Source organism: Sarcophilus harrisii, chromosome 2, assembly GCF_902635505.1.
Source record: "Sarcophilus harrisii chromosome 2, mSarHar1.11, whole genome shotgun sequence".
Taxonomy (NCBI): Eukaryota; Metazoa; Chordata; class Mammalia; order Dasyuromorphia; family Dasyuridae; genus Sarcophilus; species Sarcophilus harrisii.
In genome coordinates, this window is record NC_045427.1 from 635,096,406 (window position 1) to 635,114,883 (window position 18,478).

The following is an 18,478-nucleotide window of genomic DNA, read 5'->3' on the forward strand; positions in this document are numbered from 1 at the left end:
GGTTCCTTTTTTTTCACTCACGTCTCTCTCTTTGTGACTCCATTTGGGGTTTCCTTGGCAAAGATACCAGAGTGGTTTGCCATTTCTTTCTCCAGCTCATTTTACAGATGAGTAACCTGAGGCAACCAAGGTTAAGTGACTAGAGTCACACAGCAAGTAAGTGTCTGAGGCCAGATTTGAACTCAGGAAGATAAGTCTTTATGACTCTAGGCCTGATACTTCATCTATTGTACCACCTAACTTCCCCCATCCTATTGAGCAGCATCCCCCAATTAATTTGACCAGGGATCTTTGACTTTAAAATATATTGATTGGATAAGTGAGATAGAATGAAATCAATTAATCTGGGGTTATGTCATTCCCCCCCTAGAATAAAGAAGATTGGAACAAAACAGAGGAAATCAAGACAACTAGATGCTATGGTAGATTGAATTTAGGACTTGGAATCTCTGCCTCAGATTTTTACTTAGTTGTGTGAACCTGGTCAAGTCAGTTATGCTTTTTTAGCCTTGGTTTCTTCATCTGTAAAATGCTCATCACAAAAATTGTTATGTCACAAATTAAACAAAGTATGCATAAAATGCTTTGTAGGACTTAAAACATGATATTGTTGTTGTTATTGCTGTTATTATTATGATCATCATATTACCTTGAACATGCAATGGACAGTTAGTATACAGTCAATATACAGTCATTAAGCAACTACTAGGTGCCAGGTACTGTGATAAGTGCTGGATATAACAAGATATGTACATATAATGAGAATAAAGGACCAATATCGGATGGTCCCAAACACTCATGAAATATGGTGGAAGGTCTCCAGGAGATTGGATAAAATCCTTGTGAAGGACTTACGAGAAGAGCTGGATGGAATTTAGCCTAGATACAATCATGGAGGATGGGCAGGCATGGCTGGGTGGGGATCTGTATCCCTGAAGGAAGTATTCACATCAATGGAATCACAAATTCATTCAATGTGTGGGAGGAACTCCTATTTACATAGAGCTTCATTAAAATTTGCAGTGCTTTTCCTCATGGCAACTCTGAGAGGTAAGTAGCATCTGCACTATTATTTCCATTGTACAGATGTGACAGCTGAGTTGCTGAAAGGGATTAAATTCTCTGTTCTGGGTCACATAGCTAGTAAGTATCAGATGAAAGAATTAAATTCACCTCACTAGCTAGAGGTGAATTCACTTTTCATTTCTAGCTTTCAGGTTCCTTAACTATAAATTGAAGGATTGGACTTGATGTTCTCTAAAGTCCTTTTGAGTTCTAGATCCATGATTTTAAAAATATGAACTATGAAATCATAAACTTCTGTGTTCCATATAATGAAAAGAAAGTCTGACTTTACAGCCAGTTACAGGGTGCAAGCATAATTGGTGTTGGGTGACAGAGCAAGGATTCAAACTCCGATCTCCTGACTCCTGATCTAGCTCATTTGAGACACCATGGTTCTATGTTAGATGGTTTGGGAACTGCTGTTATGAGAGGCACCTAGTTTATATAATGAAGATTTTAATAATCCTTTTAGATCTGGAGGGAAAGCTCCGTCAACCAAAAAGTTTTTATTAGTCTAGTGCTCCCCCACTATTGATTATTTTTAATTTATCCCCTCTGTATCTTGATTGTATATAGTTATTTGCATGTGGTGCTTTGTACACTTATTAAATTGTGAGCTCCCTGAGAACGGGGACTCTCTCTTATCTTTCTTGGTTTCATCAGCTCTTAACAGAGTGCCTGACACATAGCAGATGTTTAATAAATAGTTATCCCACTGACTGCTAACTGCTGGAGGGAAAAAATAAGCAAAGAAATCAAAATAAGAGTTCCTACTTGCAGGGACTTTATATTCTATTTCCTGGTGTCTAGTTATGTTCATTGTAACTGTTCATCAGTTGATTTAGACTCATAGAACAAAGGATTATAAAAGCTAGAAGGGTCTCTTTGTGGAAAAAACCCAATAACTTAGAAACTGAATGTTATTTAGCATGGTTGAGTTCTTTTAAAATTTATTTTTACTGTAAAATGTGTGGCATCTGAACAAAAATGCTTTAAACAGTCACTTAAGAATAGAAGCTCAGTCCTCCTCTTTAATAGTGGGCTTGTGACAGCCATGTTTCCTGAGGGAATGGTAATGAACACCATCATAGGTACCTGAGGCATAGTATAATGGAAAAAGCATGGTACTAGTGATCAAGCAAGAACTGGATATGACCTTGACCAAGTCATTTAACTTTTATGAGCCTTAGTTTTATAAAATGCAAAATGGGAACTATAAAGCTTGAAAAAATGGGTCCCAAGGAAGTCCTAGGAGGTAAGCACTTTCCAGGTCTTAATGTGTTAACATAAATATGATTATTATATAATCATTCTCTCAAATAAAGCCCTGCAAAATACATTATTTTGAATTCCTAGGAAGAAAAACCTCATCAATAGCTATAAGTCTTGACTAGAACAACTCCAGTAATTAATTTCTATCCCTAGGTATTCATTCATTTATTGTAATATGTCACAATTTTATTATTTCTCTTAACAGCTGCTGTAATTATAATGTTTGTGCCTTGGGAATACCCTATTAAAATGTTTTCATAACTAATTTACATGTTCATAAAACCCTATTCCTAGAATCTATTCTTTTTATGATTTGTTCATTTGGACATTTTTCAAGTCATTAATAATGTATAGAATATGATTTTCTATTTCTGTGCATTTTAAAATGGATGATCTAGTGGCCAAAATCTTTAACCATTTTAAGCCTGAAATTAAATGACAAAAAATCAGTTACACAAGTAAACTGTGTTATTTATGTATTATTCAATGTCAGTCAATCAACAAACATTTATTATACATCTACTGGATGCTAAATAGTACAATAGATTTTGTAGACATAAAGAAGAAAAAAAAACAATCTATCTACAAGGACATTACATTTTTATTGGGAGAGAAAATTTTACATATATAAATACCTACATAATAAATATAAACTAAATTCTAGTGGTGGTAATAGGAACTTGGCACTGGGGAAGGAGATCAGGAATAGCCTTATGTAGGAGAAAACATTTATTTTGAGATATGAAGACAGCCAGAGATTCTAATGTCGAGGTGAGAAAAGAAAGCATTACAGGCACGAGAAACAGCCTGTGTAAGGGGACTGAGATGGGAGATGGACTTTGGTGTGTGGAAAACTTCAGGAAGACCAGTTTGGGTAGAGTGGGTCAGTAATGGAGAATAAATACACAAAAATAGTTTGGAGGTAAGATGTGAAGGGCTTTCAGTGCCAAACAGATAAATTTACATTGAATCCTGGAGGTTATAGGGAGTCCTTGGAGTTTTTTGAATAAATGAGTGACATAGGAACTGTGTTTTAGAATGATCACTTTGGTCACAGCAGCAAAGAGACCAATTAGGATCCAGTGTAATAGTCCAGGTGAGATATGATGAAGTCCTGTACAAAGCTGATTGCCATCTAAGTGAAGAGAAGAGGATGTATGTAAGACATATTTGAAATATAGAAGAGATGAGACTTGGCAACTGATTCGATATATGGGGTCTAATTTTCAGAAAACCCGATGAAGTGAGTCTTCCTCATTTCTGCCTGTCTGTCTTAAGACAGTCAACAATTAATCACCAAAGAAAGTAAATGATTAAAAAAGGGAACAGTGAGCTTCATGTTCAAGTTAGCAATCTTCCTTAGTGTCGGAGAGAATCTAAAACAGGAATACAGTTTTCCCTCCTGCCCCTTCTCCCTTCAGGACAGCCTCACTAAGCAATTGCTTCACGTTCCTGTCACTAAATCCTTCCCCCCCAATATTCTCAAGAGTACGAGTTCAATTGTATAATCTCAAAGTTTTACTCAGTCCACATTCACATATTTTTTCCTTCTCCATGCATTTATGTACCAGGTGACAATTTTGCAGCAGAAGTTTATCTCTGGAATCCAGAAACTAGTTTTTTACAAATTGCTTGCAAACTGTCATTGGACTCTCAGCCTGGTATTAGGGAGGGGATGGGGATTGCCAGTCTCATGGTGTGCAGGGTTTGATGTGAGATGGCTTGAGATTGAAAATTGGATCTGTTACTTTTCACCTAAATGAGTGTAGGCGGAACCATTTCACTCCAAAAGGTTCAGTTCTTCATGATGATATAGTGGGAAGAAGGCCATTTCTGCAGTGTGAAGACTTAAGTTCAAATTCAAATAGATAAACTTGAGTAAGTCATTTAATTTCTGGAAATGTTCTGGTCCTTAACTTCTGGTCCTCAATATCTACACCTGAAAATGAGTGGTGATAGTAGACTCAATGACCTCTAGGGTCTCTTTCAGTTTTATATTTATGGTCCATATGACACAGTGGTTCCCAAACCACATTTCACTGCATTGGATAGAGAGACAAATTCATGCCCTGCCTCTGATACATAAAGACTATAGATCCTGGACAAGTAATCCATTATGAAGCACCTACTGTGTATCAGGGGCAGCTAGGTAGTATATTTGTAGGTGATTAAACATTATATTACTCTTAGCTCTCTTTTGCCTTTTCTACCACTCTGTAACAGTCTAAAAGTAGGAGATCATCCTTTAATGTCAACTATTGTGTATTTTCATTTCATGGTTTAAATACATCCCTCCCTTTAAAAAAAAAACCCTTGCATCAAAAAACAGAGGAATATTATTAGGTAAATTGAATGAGACTGCTTTCTTGTTGTTCTTCATTTTCAAAGTATCAAAATAACATCACTATATTAGAGACAAGTTAATGTTTCTGATTGTGGTTGATGAGACTGACTAACTCAGCAAGCTCTACCACAGATTGAGCATAAAGAATCCATGTGAATGTTTGGAGTGGAATCTCTTTGCACATCTTACTTTTTTTTGAGGTACTTGCAATTCTTTTGGGATCTATAAGACAGTATGATTTGGTGGACAGATGGCTGATTTTAAAGTCAAGAAATGCTTCCACCAAATGCTGACTGTTACTCTGGGTGAGTCACCTCTTAGGAATCTAGGAAACTGAGTCTTATCATTTATTAAAGAGAAAATGGCAACCTGCAATGGCAACATAAATTTCTTCAATTGCCATTTCCCTATAGAAATTAATTTTATCTACTATCTGCCATATCTTGGACAACTATCTTTCGATGTTTGCCCCTTTATTCAGTGGGAAAAGTTGCTTCTCCTACTTTACTTTTTAAATTAAATAATAGCTTTTTATTTTCAAAATATATTCAAAAATAGTTTTCAACATTCACCATTATAAAACCTTGTGTCCCAATTTTTTTCCCTTTCCTCTATCCCTTTCCCTAGACAGCAAGCAATTAATATATATTAAACATGCAATTCTTCTATACATATTTCCATAATTATCATTGTTCTACAATCATACATCATACATACATACACATCATTCCAAAATTATACATAATCCACAATTATGCTGTACAAGAAAAATCAGGTCAAAAAGGGAAAAAAAACGAGAAAGAAAACAACAAGCAAGCAAACAACAACAAAAAGCTGAAAATACTATGTTGTGATCCACATTCAGTTCCCACACTCTGGATGCAGTAAGTTATCTCCATCATAAGTCTAATGGAATTGGTTTGAATCAGTTCATTGTTGTAAAGAGCCACATTTATCACAGTGGATCATCACATAATTTTGTTGTTGTATATAATGTTCTGTTGATTCTACTCACTTAGCATCAATTCATGTAAGTCTCTCCAGGCCTTTCTGAAATCATCTTGCTGATTGTTTCTTATAGAACAACAATTTTCCATCCATTCATATATCATAACTTATTCAAGCTATTCTCTATGATAGGCATCCTTTCAGTTTCCAGTTCTTTGTCACTACAAAAAGGACTGCCACAAACATCTTTTCACATGTGGGTCCTTTTCCCTTTTTATGAACTCTTTGGGATACTGGCCCAGTAGAGATACTGCTGTATCAAAGGATATGCATAGTTTGACAGTCCTTTGGGTAAAGTTCCAAATTGCCCTCCAGAATGATTGCATCAGTTTACAACTCCATCAACAATGTACATCTCTTCCAACATTTATCATTATCTTTTTCTGTCATCTTGGCCAATCTGGTTTCTCCTACTTTAAATTGATTTTGCTCTTTGGGGGAACATTCTTCCACTTGCCTTTTGAAAACTGAACTTGATTGTTTTTCTATAGAAAGTCTACTTTATCTTCCTCAAACCTCTTCCCACATTAAAGCAAAACTCTTTAAACAAAGATACATAGTTAAGAGAAATAAATTCCTGCATTAGATATGTTAAAAAAAATAGAAATGGCATGTGTACTCTGAGTTCATCACCAATGACTGTTCTTCTGGAAGTGTGGATGGACATTATGTTAATCAGCATTGTCAGGTTTTATAAAATTGATTGTCTTTACTATGCTGTTTTTATGTAAATTTTTGGGGGTCTGGTCTGTGCTCATTTTCCTCTGCACCAATTCATATATGTCTTCCCAGGTTTCTCTAAAAAAGTCTTATTATTATTTCTTATGGCAGTTTTGGCAAGGATTGCAAGAATGAGATATTTAGGAAAGTGAGAATTTGATGAAAATGTTTTTTCTCCAGTAATATGACCACAGTCAAAATTCAGGCTTTCAGCACCTTGGAGAGTAAAAACCGTAGCCCTTTTCTTTCCACCTTTCTGCCTTTCACACAGTAGCATTGCTCTGGTGTTTTCTTTGAGATTATTAAGGGGGAACTTTCAGTCTTGGTGACATTGCTCTGTATCTCTTTGTGAATTTCAAAAGCCTCACTTTGTATTTTGTAAAGGGAACTCTTTCTTAAGAAAGCTTTCCCCCCCCCTTCCCATTGTCCTTAATTTCCACACAGAAACCCCAATGAGTTGGCCAAATAAACACTTGATCTTTTCCTGCCTCTATCATACTCCCATGCTAAAATGAAACAAATTTTTAAGAAAACCCTTATTGCAGTATCTTCCTCTTAAGCTAATTTCAAAACATCACATATGATTTGGTGTCTACTTCCAAATGAAGTTTGAGTTGCCTGACTGTCGTTAAGCTATTCTGTAGTTACCATTTAAATTCACCTGCATATTTTCTCTTACCTTCAAAGGAAGACTGGCACCACAGTACCCAAATAAATTAAGATTTATTCAACTTAAAGAACCTACTCTTTCATCTATCCCATGCATGTACATGACTTCTCCCAAGTCATCTCAAATACTATCTTTGCAAAGAGGTCTTCCTCCTCCCTACTGCTAATACCTTCATTTTATCTCTAGTTCATCCTTTATATACATATCTTATCTTGTTTGTATATAGCTGTCTACTTTCTGTCTCCAGAAATGGAGTGAGTTTCTTGATGCAGGGATTATTTTTCCTTTTCTTAATATCCCCAACATTTAGCACCACAGTTGACATATAGTAAGGACTTAATAAATGCTTGTGTACTGATTGATACAAAGTGTAACTGATTTTCTTAAAGATTTTCTGGAAGAGGTCTCATCCTGTGGCTTCTAATTTGAGGGAAAGTCTTTGAGTCTAAGACTTGCAATGAACCTACTGATTGTCCCTTTTTTGAAGTTCAGCCTAATTAAGGATGGAAGTGCACCAAAAGTTTGGGTATCCAGTGACTTTTTTTTTTACTTCAACAATTCACAAAGAGTTAGGATATGTGTAGGTGGAAGAAGCTATCATACCATTTAGGTGATAGATTCTAGAATTATCAAAGCATATAATTAATACAACAAACATAATAGTAACAACTACCATTTTGTAGCACTTTGAACTTAGCAAAGGGTTTAATTAATGTTATCTCATTTGATCATCATAACTGGGGTGGTATTATTATCCTCATTTTACAGATGAGGAAACTGATCTTGTGAAAGGCTATGTGATTTACCCAGGGTCACACAGTCAGTAAATTTCTGAGGCAGAATTGGAATATCATTCTTCTTGACTCCAAATCCAGCACTCTCCATTTAAGAACATAATTGTCACAAGAGGAAGCTCTTAGAATTTTATATTCTTAATTTTTACTTGGTTTATGGACGAAATAATTAGGTCATAGCAAATGTTTTCTAAAATTACTTATAGCATTCATTTTATATTATATTTGTTTGTTTGTAGATCATCTTTTCCATAATACACTGAAAGGTTCATGATATCACAATGTCCTTCATGATCATGTACCAACTGGGGATGTTTGTTCTGAAGGGAAAAAATTTAAGGAGGATATGATAGGTATCATGACATTATAAGCTATCTCAAGAGTTAATAAAATTAGTACTGATATAGGACTCTAAGTTTTGTAAAGAATTTTGCATATGTTCTTTCATTGCTCTTCATAACTATAATCCTACAAGGTAAGTGCTATTATTATTCCCATTTTACATACAAGAAAATGGAGGCACAGGGATGAATGAAATAAATGAATATTTCTCAAAAAAACTATGAGAGGGAGTAAATCAGACTCTAGACCTAAGACATGTGATCCCTATTCTCAGAGGGCTGTCGGGCAGAAAAAATTAAACCATAGACCTGAGTCTCCGGGAGTCACATGACTCACAGGAAGTAGACAGTATCACTGACATTGGCCTAAAGTTTTTCTGGTGATCTAGAATAAAAAGACATGTTTTGTGAGTGATCTATACACTTCAGTGATGAAGGTATTTCCTATCTATCTCAGTGATACCCCAGATAATATATTTGCTTGAATGGATTAAGAATCTTATCAAAAAGCCTGCTACAATGCATTCATTCTGTACAACTCTTGCCCACATTTCCCCATAAATCCCACTTGGGTATTTCACCCACAATGTTGGGGATTTCTTTTAGATTTTCAAATCTTGATGAATTTATGAAACAAAAATAATATGAACTTTCACAAAATTTAACTCAACAAGTATGTTTAGTAACTACTGTGTAGTCCTGAGCTGGGCACTGTGGATGATAAGGAGTTGAAAATACCTACCATCTTTGATGAGCTGATAATCCAACTGGGAAGTCAAGACATAGAGAGGAAAAATACAGAAAAATTCAAGAATATAAAGCTTAAATTTCTTACACTTTAAAATCACTTTGAGATTTTTTTTGCCCAGAAATGATAACCAATCTTTTTAAGACTTAGGAAAAATTAAACTCAACATCAGTTAAAAAACCTCTTGTGCTTCAAGTATTGTCCTAGGTGTTGAGGACAAGACTGTATAGAAATAATCTCTGCCTTAAGGGAGTTTGCATTTTATTCTGGAGGAGGGTTAGGGGATAATTTATAGATTAAAAAATACAGAATAGCTACAAATTCTGCACTCATTGAAAAAAATTTTAGAAAGTCCTGAGGAGGGGGTTAATAGATAATACTCACTAGAATCTGGACTAGGTGATAATTTTAATGGACTAAACCTTGAAGGAGGAAAGTTTGCCAAATGATGATAATGGGACAGTCTGAAAGGTCTAATGAGGAATAAGGAATACATCCACATCCTGGCTGGTACTAATGAGTTAAGAAGTGTAAGAGCAGATTTGACTTAAGCTAGAAAGGAAGCTAGAAATTCTGTTATTGTTATTGAGGAGAACTCAGTGTGATACAACAAAAATGAAGGGACAGGAGAGAAAGAGATATGAGAAAAAACAAAATATATTAATTATATAACAACGATTCCATAAGATACAGTAGAATGAGTAAACCAATACAAAAGGCAAACACCATGGCAGTAGGATTAAGATGGATTTGAATGTTTAGGTTGTTCTTTGGAAAGGGGGAATTTGATATCACAGGGAAAGGGAATATTAGAGATGGTGAGTTTGTTAATTGAAGGAGTGAGTCAAAGCAGTGTATCAGTGAATTGAAGGAGATCTGCAGATGAAGGCATGTTCTAGCTCCCATATAGACCCTGAGTTTTCTGCATAGTATAGTAGTCTCGTATCCCTAACTCCCTGGTTTTCCTCCACCCAAGGCAGGATCTCTTGCTTGCAAAAGCAAAAGTATTGACACAGAACTGGAAACAGATCTTAGAATCCATTTAATCCAATCCAAATTGAGGTCTAAAAAGGTTGAGTCAATGGCCCATGTTTACACAGCTTGGAAATTGTAATGTCTGGGCTAGCTTTCTGGAGGACCCAGCTCAAGCATACACTCACTCAAGTCTCTCTCCAGTCTGCTCATTTCAAGTTCTCTCAGTTCTTATATACCTTAGTACAATTACATCACTACAGTACATGGAGCATGTGCCAACTGTGGAGCCATTACATCACCATATCACACTAAGTACTAAGTATATGTGAACTAGAGAACCATCATCTCATTAATCACACTGAGTTAACACCCTACTGTATCTTTATTTCAAATATACTTTTCTCAGAGTTCCCCAATATCTGTGGTCCTCTGTAGAAATGGCAAAAGCTGAATTAGAACTCAGGTCTTTTGACTTCAAATCCAGAATTCTTTTTATTATAGCATGTTCTTTTGCTTTTATAGTAAATATAATTCTTTCTTAACAATATGATCTAGAAGCATATATATTTACATGCATACACATACACATGTGTGTCACATATGCATACAGAAATTCACATACTTTATTTTCATGTTTTATTATTATGAACATTTTCTAGAGAGATAATTATATCATAGCAGCTCAAACAAGACAGATATTACTGTAATGAATATACTCTCTCAAAGAAATGAAATGGGATACTGGAATACCTCAATATATAATACCCGCAATTTCTCACCACTACCACATAATGGTCATCACTCATTTATCACTCTACAACCATAATAGTGTAATTATGTAATAATAGCCCCCCTGCACAATAGCTACCACACAATGACCACAAGCGACAAGTTCATCCTCATTATGACACCTGGAATCACTGGGGTGGGGGAAGGAGGAGTAGTATGCACTGATTAATGCCTGCTGACACAAAAGACAATGTATTACCACCCTAATGAAATGTATCCTGCATCTTAGCAACAGATCTCATATCTTTCTGGCTCTGCTCTTGTTAGAAGGGTAGTATAATTGCTCTGCCAGCAAGGAAAATCAATAAATACTGCAAACACTGACTGTCCTATGCAATGTGAGTCAACTGACCATTAGCACAGTTAGATTAGTTAGCTACATTTTTTGGTCCCCTTTTACACTCTTTTCTTTCTCTTTGAAAATGATGAGGATGGTCAGGGGAATAAGTAAGTGGATGGCTACTCAATTACTCATGACATTTATCAGCAAATTCATAGCCCCAATGCACATCCACATGGGTTTTTAAAAAGATGATCAAATCATTCAACAGAATGGCGAATTCAACCTCTATGGCATCATGAAACAACAAGACTGCAGATGAAATGGGAACCAAAGATGATAAGGAAAAGACTTATAGATGACTAATACTGAGTTCTTCTCTTTTGCTGTTATTTACAGGTGTCAATTTTTTGTCTTGCTAGCAGCCCCAGTACATGTACACATGATGAAAATAGCAGGTTTTTAATCTCTATATATTTTGTATTTAAAGGAGGAAATCAAGTATGGTGGTTATTGAATTGGCCTGGGAATCAGGACCACAAGAGTTCAAATATGACCTCCAACACACATTTGTTTCATGAACCTCAGCACATTTTTAATCTAACAATTCTCTTTCTAAATCTACTTTCTAAATCTGTATATTTGGGTAAGCTGTTGGTATTTATCAATGGAGGCAGTTTCCACATTAGGAATATTTCATTCTGATATATGTCAAGAGCAAAAAAAAAGGAAAGAAGAATTGTTAGCTAGAGATCCAATTTTTTTTTCTTAAATTGCACAAAACATGTTAACCTCCATTTGAAGTGAGAGTTCCTCAATGGAGATCTAGCAAAACAAAATCACAAAAACAAAATGCTTTCTATTACTATCTATATATTTTGAATTTACTTATATTTATAGACAGCTTTCTCTTCCCCCTCTCAATAGAAAATAAGATCATAGGATCATGGATTTAGAGCTGATAGATCACCTCAAAAGTGATCTAGTCCAAAGTTATCAAAAATAATTTCATTGATTTTGTATTCTCTTATCTATAGATGTGTTTCCTCTAATACTTTTGCCCTACATTGTGCATAAAATCATTGAGAACAAGGACTGTTTCAGTGTTGTCTCTGTATCCTGAACATCTAATCTAACACTTCACAAACAGCAGACACTTCAAAAATACATGAATACAGATGGAGAAATTGAGGTCTAGAAAAGTGAAGAAGAAAAAAACCCAGTCCCTCTGACTTCAAGTCTAGTGTTCCTTCCCTGATATCATGCTGACTTTAAGTTATAAATTCCCTGAGATCAGGGATTAGAGTTGTTTTTTTAATCATTTAGTGCTTTGTTCAGAAATGTTTGTTGATTTCAATTCAATTCTACTTAATTTCTTATATAGTCCATGTAATAGAACTGCAAAATCACTTCATATTTTGATCGTTAAAAATGGTTTCTGATGAAAATGAGGGTGAGGACTCAAAAAATGGGTATGTGCACAGGACAATGCAGACAAGACAGAGAACTGAAGTATGCCTCCTCTATGCCCCATTTTTTACTCCTTTTTATGAGAGCATTTAACAGGGTCACTCATTAATGTGTTTATTATTCATAGCTTAAATATAATATTTAACATACTGGACAAAGTGAGTTTATTTATCTCTACAAGAGACATTTATGCACATCACAGTTACTGGGTATGGTCTGATTATGACTGCAGTGAAATAAACAACAGATATACTCCAAATAGTGGTCTCAAATTAAAAATTATTTTCTGATATTGTATGTATTGTGTGTTTCTTAGTTTTCATGAGCATAATTATAACAACCAGTAGAATACCCCACTATATTTCCACTAAAATTCTCCACCATTGACACACAAATTACTTTGGGTTTTTGACGATAATGCCCACAAAGACAAGTCTTTGATTGTGTCTCTGTCAGCTAGCCTGGATACATTCAGAGAAGCTTCTCAGAGATTGGGCACTGAATGATGAAATTTACTTGTTGCCAAGGCTTCCTATGAAATAGACCCAAACCTCAAATAACCCAAAGTCCTATATAGTTTTTTTCCCCTCACACTGATGGTATGGAAACAGCTTGAAAAGGAACAAAGAATCATAGTTTGCATAAAATATAAAGAGTAAATGGATTGGTCCTGTGCCCGAACACAAGAAATGTTCATTGCTTTAAATGATTCAGATCAACAAGCTTTCATTATATGTTCTCTAGTTAAATAGACACCATTCAAGGTACGTGGCAAATGAAGAAAAAATCAGGGTTGTTCCTGCCCTTAAGGAGCTTATATTACAACAGGGGGAAATGATGCCCATGGATGGGTAAACGTAAAGTACATACAGCATTATAGATCGAAACTTCAAGAAAGAGAATACAACTGACAAGAACATTTCAAGAAACATCTCATGTAGAAGGTGATGGCAGAGCTATGTTTTTAAAGAAGTGATGGATTCTAAGAGTAAGAGATAAGAAAAAAGGAAATTCCAGAGGCAGGAGTCTATACAAGGTCATGGAGGCAGACAAGAATATATGAACAGAGAATAGCTAATAAAGTATAGTTGGATAGAAATGGAGAATATATTGAGTGCAATAATCCCCAATTTCTGCTTAGTTTCATATAATACGTGGTCCAGCTTCCTTTCGTTAACCATGACTATTCATGCATTTCCTTATTCCCTTTCTTCTTTTTATATACAGCAGCAGCAAATTGCATACTGAAATTTAAGTTCCTTTTCTCTCTTTTTTATTATTTCACATTTTTATCAGCTATCAGCCCATTCAATTCGGTGTCCTTCCTGCAACTACATCTTCCTTATTTGAACCCCCCACCCTCATTCTCATCAGAAACCATTTTCATCAGTCAAAATGCAGTTATTCTGCAGCTCCAATACGTGGACAATTTTTAAGCCAATGTGATTAGAAACAAATCGTAGTTTATTTTTGGGGAACAATGCCAATTTAGATCATTTTTTCAAATATCTTATTCCCTGCTTCAAATCAACCCCAATTTGGATTTATTCTCTTGAAAAATACGAATGCCTTGGTTGACTTTCAATTTGGTTATACTTTTCTGACAAGCCGGAGCTGAAAAAATACATCAAAAATCGAAGGGAAGTTGTCCATTCCAATTGGTGAGAAATCTCTTTATAAAGGCCATCACATGTACCTCAGGGAATAATGCCTAAACTTGCAAACTTTCTCAAAATCTTTATTAGATTCAAAATGCCACCAAGAGAAGTAGAGGAAAGATAGTAAATCATCAGATTTAGAATCTCAAGTAAGGCTGCAGAGACTTGTCATTCACTCATGTAAATCAGTTCTGGGTAGACCACAGATTTCCTCTTCTAAGATGCCATAAAAAGGCTCAGAAGTTGGTTCCTTTTTTATGGTCATTGGGAACCATGGATTTCATTGAGATCTGAGGAAATAAAAGCTTATTTTACCTGGGGGCATTTTCAATAGAAAGAGATGTACCTTCCACAGGAAATAAAATGCTCTTGGGAGTTTAAATGAATGGATAAAATGAACATCCTTAGTTTGAATGAATGGAACAGCTGAATTTAATATGATTAATTTAGAAGCATTGAGAAGTATGGTGCAGTGGAGGAAGGCACTTGGAACCGGAAAGTCCCACCTCCAATGTTTACTAGCTATGTGAGTAAAATCCAGTGACTAACCTCTCCCAACCTCTGCTTCTTCATCTGTGAAATGGGGATAATTGTATCTACTTCACAGGTTTACTGTGAATCTTAAATGTGATACTTTGTGTAAAGTGTTGTTCAAATGCTAAAGTGTTATGTTGTATAAATGCTGATGTTGCTACTGTTGCTACTTCTTATGCAGTGTTAGACTTGGTAAGATCTGAGTTCAAATTTTGCCTCCAATACTTATTAGCTATGTAACCATAGGCAATTTCTGAGCCTTAATGTTCTCATCTGGAAAATGGCCATAAAAACGGCACCTGTTTTCTGAGTTAGTTATGTGGGTCGTAGGAACGAATTTCTTGTAAAGCACTTGAATGATTTTAAAGCACAATAAAATGTGATCGTAGGCTACTATTTCTGACTAACCAACAAAGAACTGTTCCAAGTTCTCCATTTATGCAACTGTTTTCCCTTCCCCCAAAGAATTCTCCACTGTTGCAAGTAGTTGATGAACACATGACACTCACAAAATCATTCAATCTTCATCTGTCCATGAAAAGAAGTGGAGCAGAAATGTTGGCTTAATGAAATCAAACCAATTGAAATGGAAACCACAATTTCCTTTTTCTCAATAGAGGCTTTCCTCAGTTATTAATACTCCCTTATCATCCTTCTCCCCATATTACTTTGTATTTTTCTCCCTCCTTTTCAAGGTGCTTTTCAAATGTCATCTATTTGATCCTCCCTTTTTTGCAGAGGTAAGCGCTATTATTGTACCTGTTTTATAGATGAAGAAATTGAGGTGATAATGGTTAAGTGGCTGGCACAGGGTCACACAGCTAATGTCTGAGGCTTAATTTGAATCCAGGTTGTTTCGAGTGCACATTACATTCTTTGCCCACTGTGCTGCCAAACTTGTCCATATCATACCCCTGCCTAGGAGGGGGGAGTAGACTGCAAGATTCTTGTTTTGGTCCCTCTTTTCTCTCTCTACTCTTTCTTGGGCTTCAGTCCTATAGCACAAATTACCTGTTGCACATTTCAGTATGTGAATCTTGTGGGCATCCTCAAACTCAACACGGCCAAAACAGAACCCATTGTCTCCCTCCTATGACCTCCCTTTTCAGAACTTCCCTAATAATGGTGAGGATGCCATCATTGTTCCATTAACCCAGATTCACAACCTTTATATCATCCTTAGCTTCAAACTCTTACTCCCCCCACATATCTAACCTCCTCACTTCTCTCTCCATCTCTCTTACTTTTGTCTCCTGTTGTCACATGGCCCCAACCCCGATTCAGTTTCTCATAAACTATCCCAATAATATCCTTGTTAGTCTTTCTGCATCACATCTCTGTCATTTCAATCCATTCTCCACCAAGTCACCATGACCTTCATAAAGCACAGGCCATACTGTATGTCCTTCTTTCCATCCATACCCCTTATGCTACACTGGTTTTAAAACACAAATAAAGATCAAATATCAATTTATCTTTTTCTGCAATTAAATTTCATCCTAACCTGGTTCCTTCCTACTTTTCCAGTCTCTTCTTCTGGATAAAAATAACATTTTCCATTGGGTTGTTCCCAGCATATAGCAATCCATCTCTGCCCTAGGAAAAGAAATATCATTTATAAAGAGCTTAGCATAATGCCTGGCACATAGTAGATGCTTAATAAAGAAATACTGATTCTCTTCCTTCCCTCTCCCATCGCTGTGCCTTTGTACTGGTTCTCCACCATTCCTGGAATGCTCTTCTTTCCCCTTTCTATCTTTGGAAATCCCCGATTTTCTCTCTCAGCCCAATGGAAAATTTCATCTTCATCCAGAGAAAAAACTATGAAGACTGAATACAAATCAAAGTATACTATTTTCACTTTTGTTTGTTTGCTCATTTGTCTTTTCCTTTTTTTTTTTTTCACAACGTGATTAATATGGAAATATGCTTAAAATGATTGCATATCTATAACCCAAATCACATTGCTTACTGTCTCGGAGAGGGGAGAAGTGGGGGAGGGAGAGAGAAAAAAATTAGAACTAAAAATCTTACAAAAATGAATGTGGAAAATTATCTTTACATTTAATTGGGAAAATAATATCCTACTGAAGAAAATAAGAAATAATTAAAAAAAAAAAAACAATTCAGCCAAGCCCTACCACGTACAACTCTCATCACTACCTTGTATTCTCTGTCTCTTATCTCATTCTGTTCCACATATAAATAAACTTTCTGTCTATACTTTTATATGCAAATGCTATTTCCTCCATTAGAATATATATGTTCCTTGTGGGTAGGAACTATTTCACTGAAGTCTGCATGCTCTGAAGATTTATATGCAGTGTCTGACAAAAAACAATGAGACATTTAACACTTCCTAGCTATTTGACCCTAAGTAAGTCACTTAACCCTAATTGCCTTAGAAAAACAAAACAAAACAAACAAACAAAAAAAAAGATGTGGACTTGTGATTTCATTGATATAGGGTGCCCCCAGTGTAGGAACTCTTCCTATGTTTCAGAGTCCTGTAGAGCAGTGAAAGGCTAAATCACTTCCTCAGTCACAGACAGTACATCTCAGATGTGGGACTAGAACCCAGATTTGGTAGGCTTCAAGGCCACTCTCTAGTCACTATCCCTTGGTGTCTTAATCAGTTAATTAATGCTTACTTGTTGGTTTCTATTCTTCTAATAATAGACACTTCAAGATATATGCTTCCACCTATTTTGCTCTCAGATTCCTTCCTTCTTTCCTTCCTTCCTTCCTTCCTTCCTTCCTTCCTTCCTTCCCTTCCTTCCTTCCTTTCTTCCTTCCTTCCTTCCTTCCTTCCCTCCTTCTCTCCCTCCTTGTTTCAAGTGAGCCCCTTTAGAAACCTCCTAATATGATTTGATTTTCTATTTCCTTTGGTATTTTCATCTCCCTTCCTGAGATGTCAGGGAAGACGTGATCACCTTTTTGGAGTTCTCACCTCCTTAAGAAGTCAAGGAGGTTATGATCGCCTATGTTCTAAATCAAAAGAAAAGGGGAGATGTTGGAATCTTTACAAAGTGTTAAGCCATTGGAGTTGATTTGATCTTAGAAAGAGATATTTTAGGCCAGAACTTGAAACAAGGTACTAGGTGGAACTGATAGAAACAATGCTTGTGTTCACACCCCTAGAGAGCTCATAAGTATCTAAGTACTCAATGGAGTTCACACGTTTGAGAGGATGCAGGGCTTAGTAGGGCTTAGTCCGAATTCACACCTCCCTTGAAGTTCTTAGGACCAGAGAGCACTCTGGGAGATAACCCATAATCCCTGCCTCGAGAAGGAGGAGTTAACCTTTGGGAGATGATATATATGGAGGAAGCTCTCAGAGCTATGGGGAATTTCTCTGGAACATCGATGGGAGACAGAGACAGAGACAGACACACACACACACACACACACACACACACACACACCCCTTCCCCAAAACAAGTCCTAGCTCTAGGACTATTTCTCTTTTGTTTTCTCATTTGTTTTTATATTCATATAGTACTGGGCACATCTTTGGCACTTCAAATGCTTATTGACTGATTGCCTTCAAAGACAAATTTAATTATCACCTAGTATGGAAAGTCTTTTCCAGTCCTTGCCACAATCTTACCCAATTTACTATTTACCCAGGTAAAAGATTTCAATTCACTTATATGTAATTTGTTTACCTTGATAAACCTGATAAATGGAAGGAAGGTGTCCCCTTAAAAGGTTGGAAGGCAAGAGCTGTCTGTCTAGAAAGTTGTCTTGGACATGTTGAATTTTAAAATATCTTGAGGACATGCAAAAGAACTCTCAAAAATAGAACCT

At 36.0% G+C, this 18,478-nt stretch overlaps 1 protein-coding gene across 3 annotated transcripts in view; it reads left to right on the forward strand.

The window, feature by feature from the left end:
* Window positions 1-18,478, forward strand: part of CTNNA3 (catenin alpha 3) — a 1,956,715-nt gene that overhangs the window by 220,587 nt on the left and 1,717,650 nt on the right. The window lies entirely within an intron of this gene.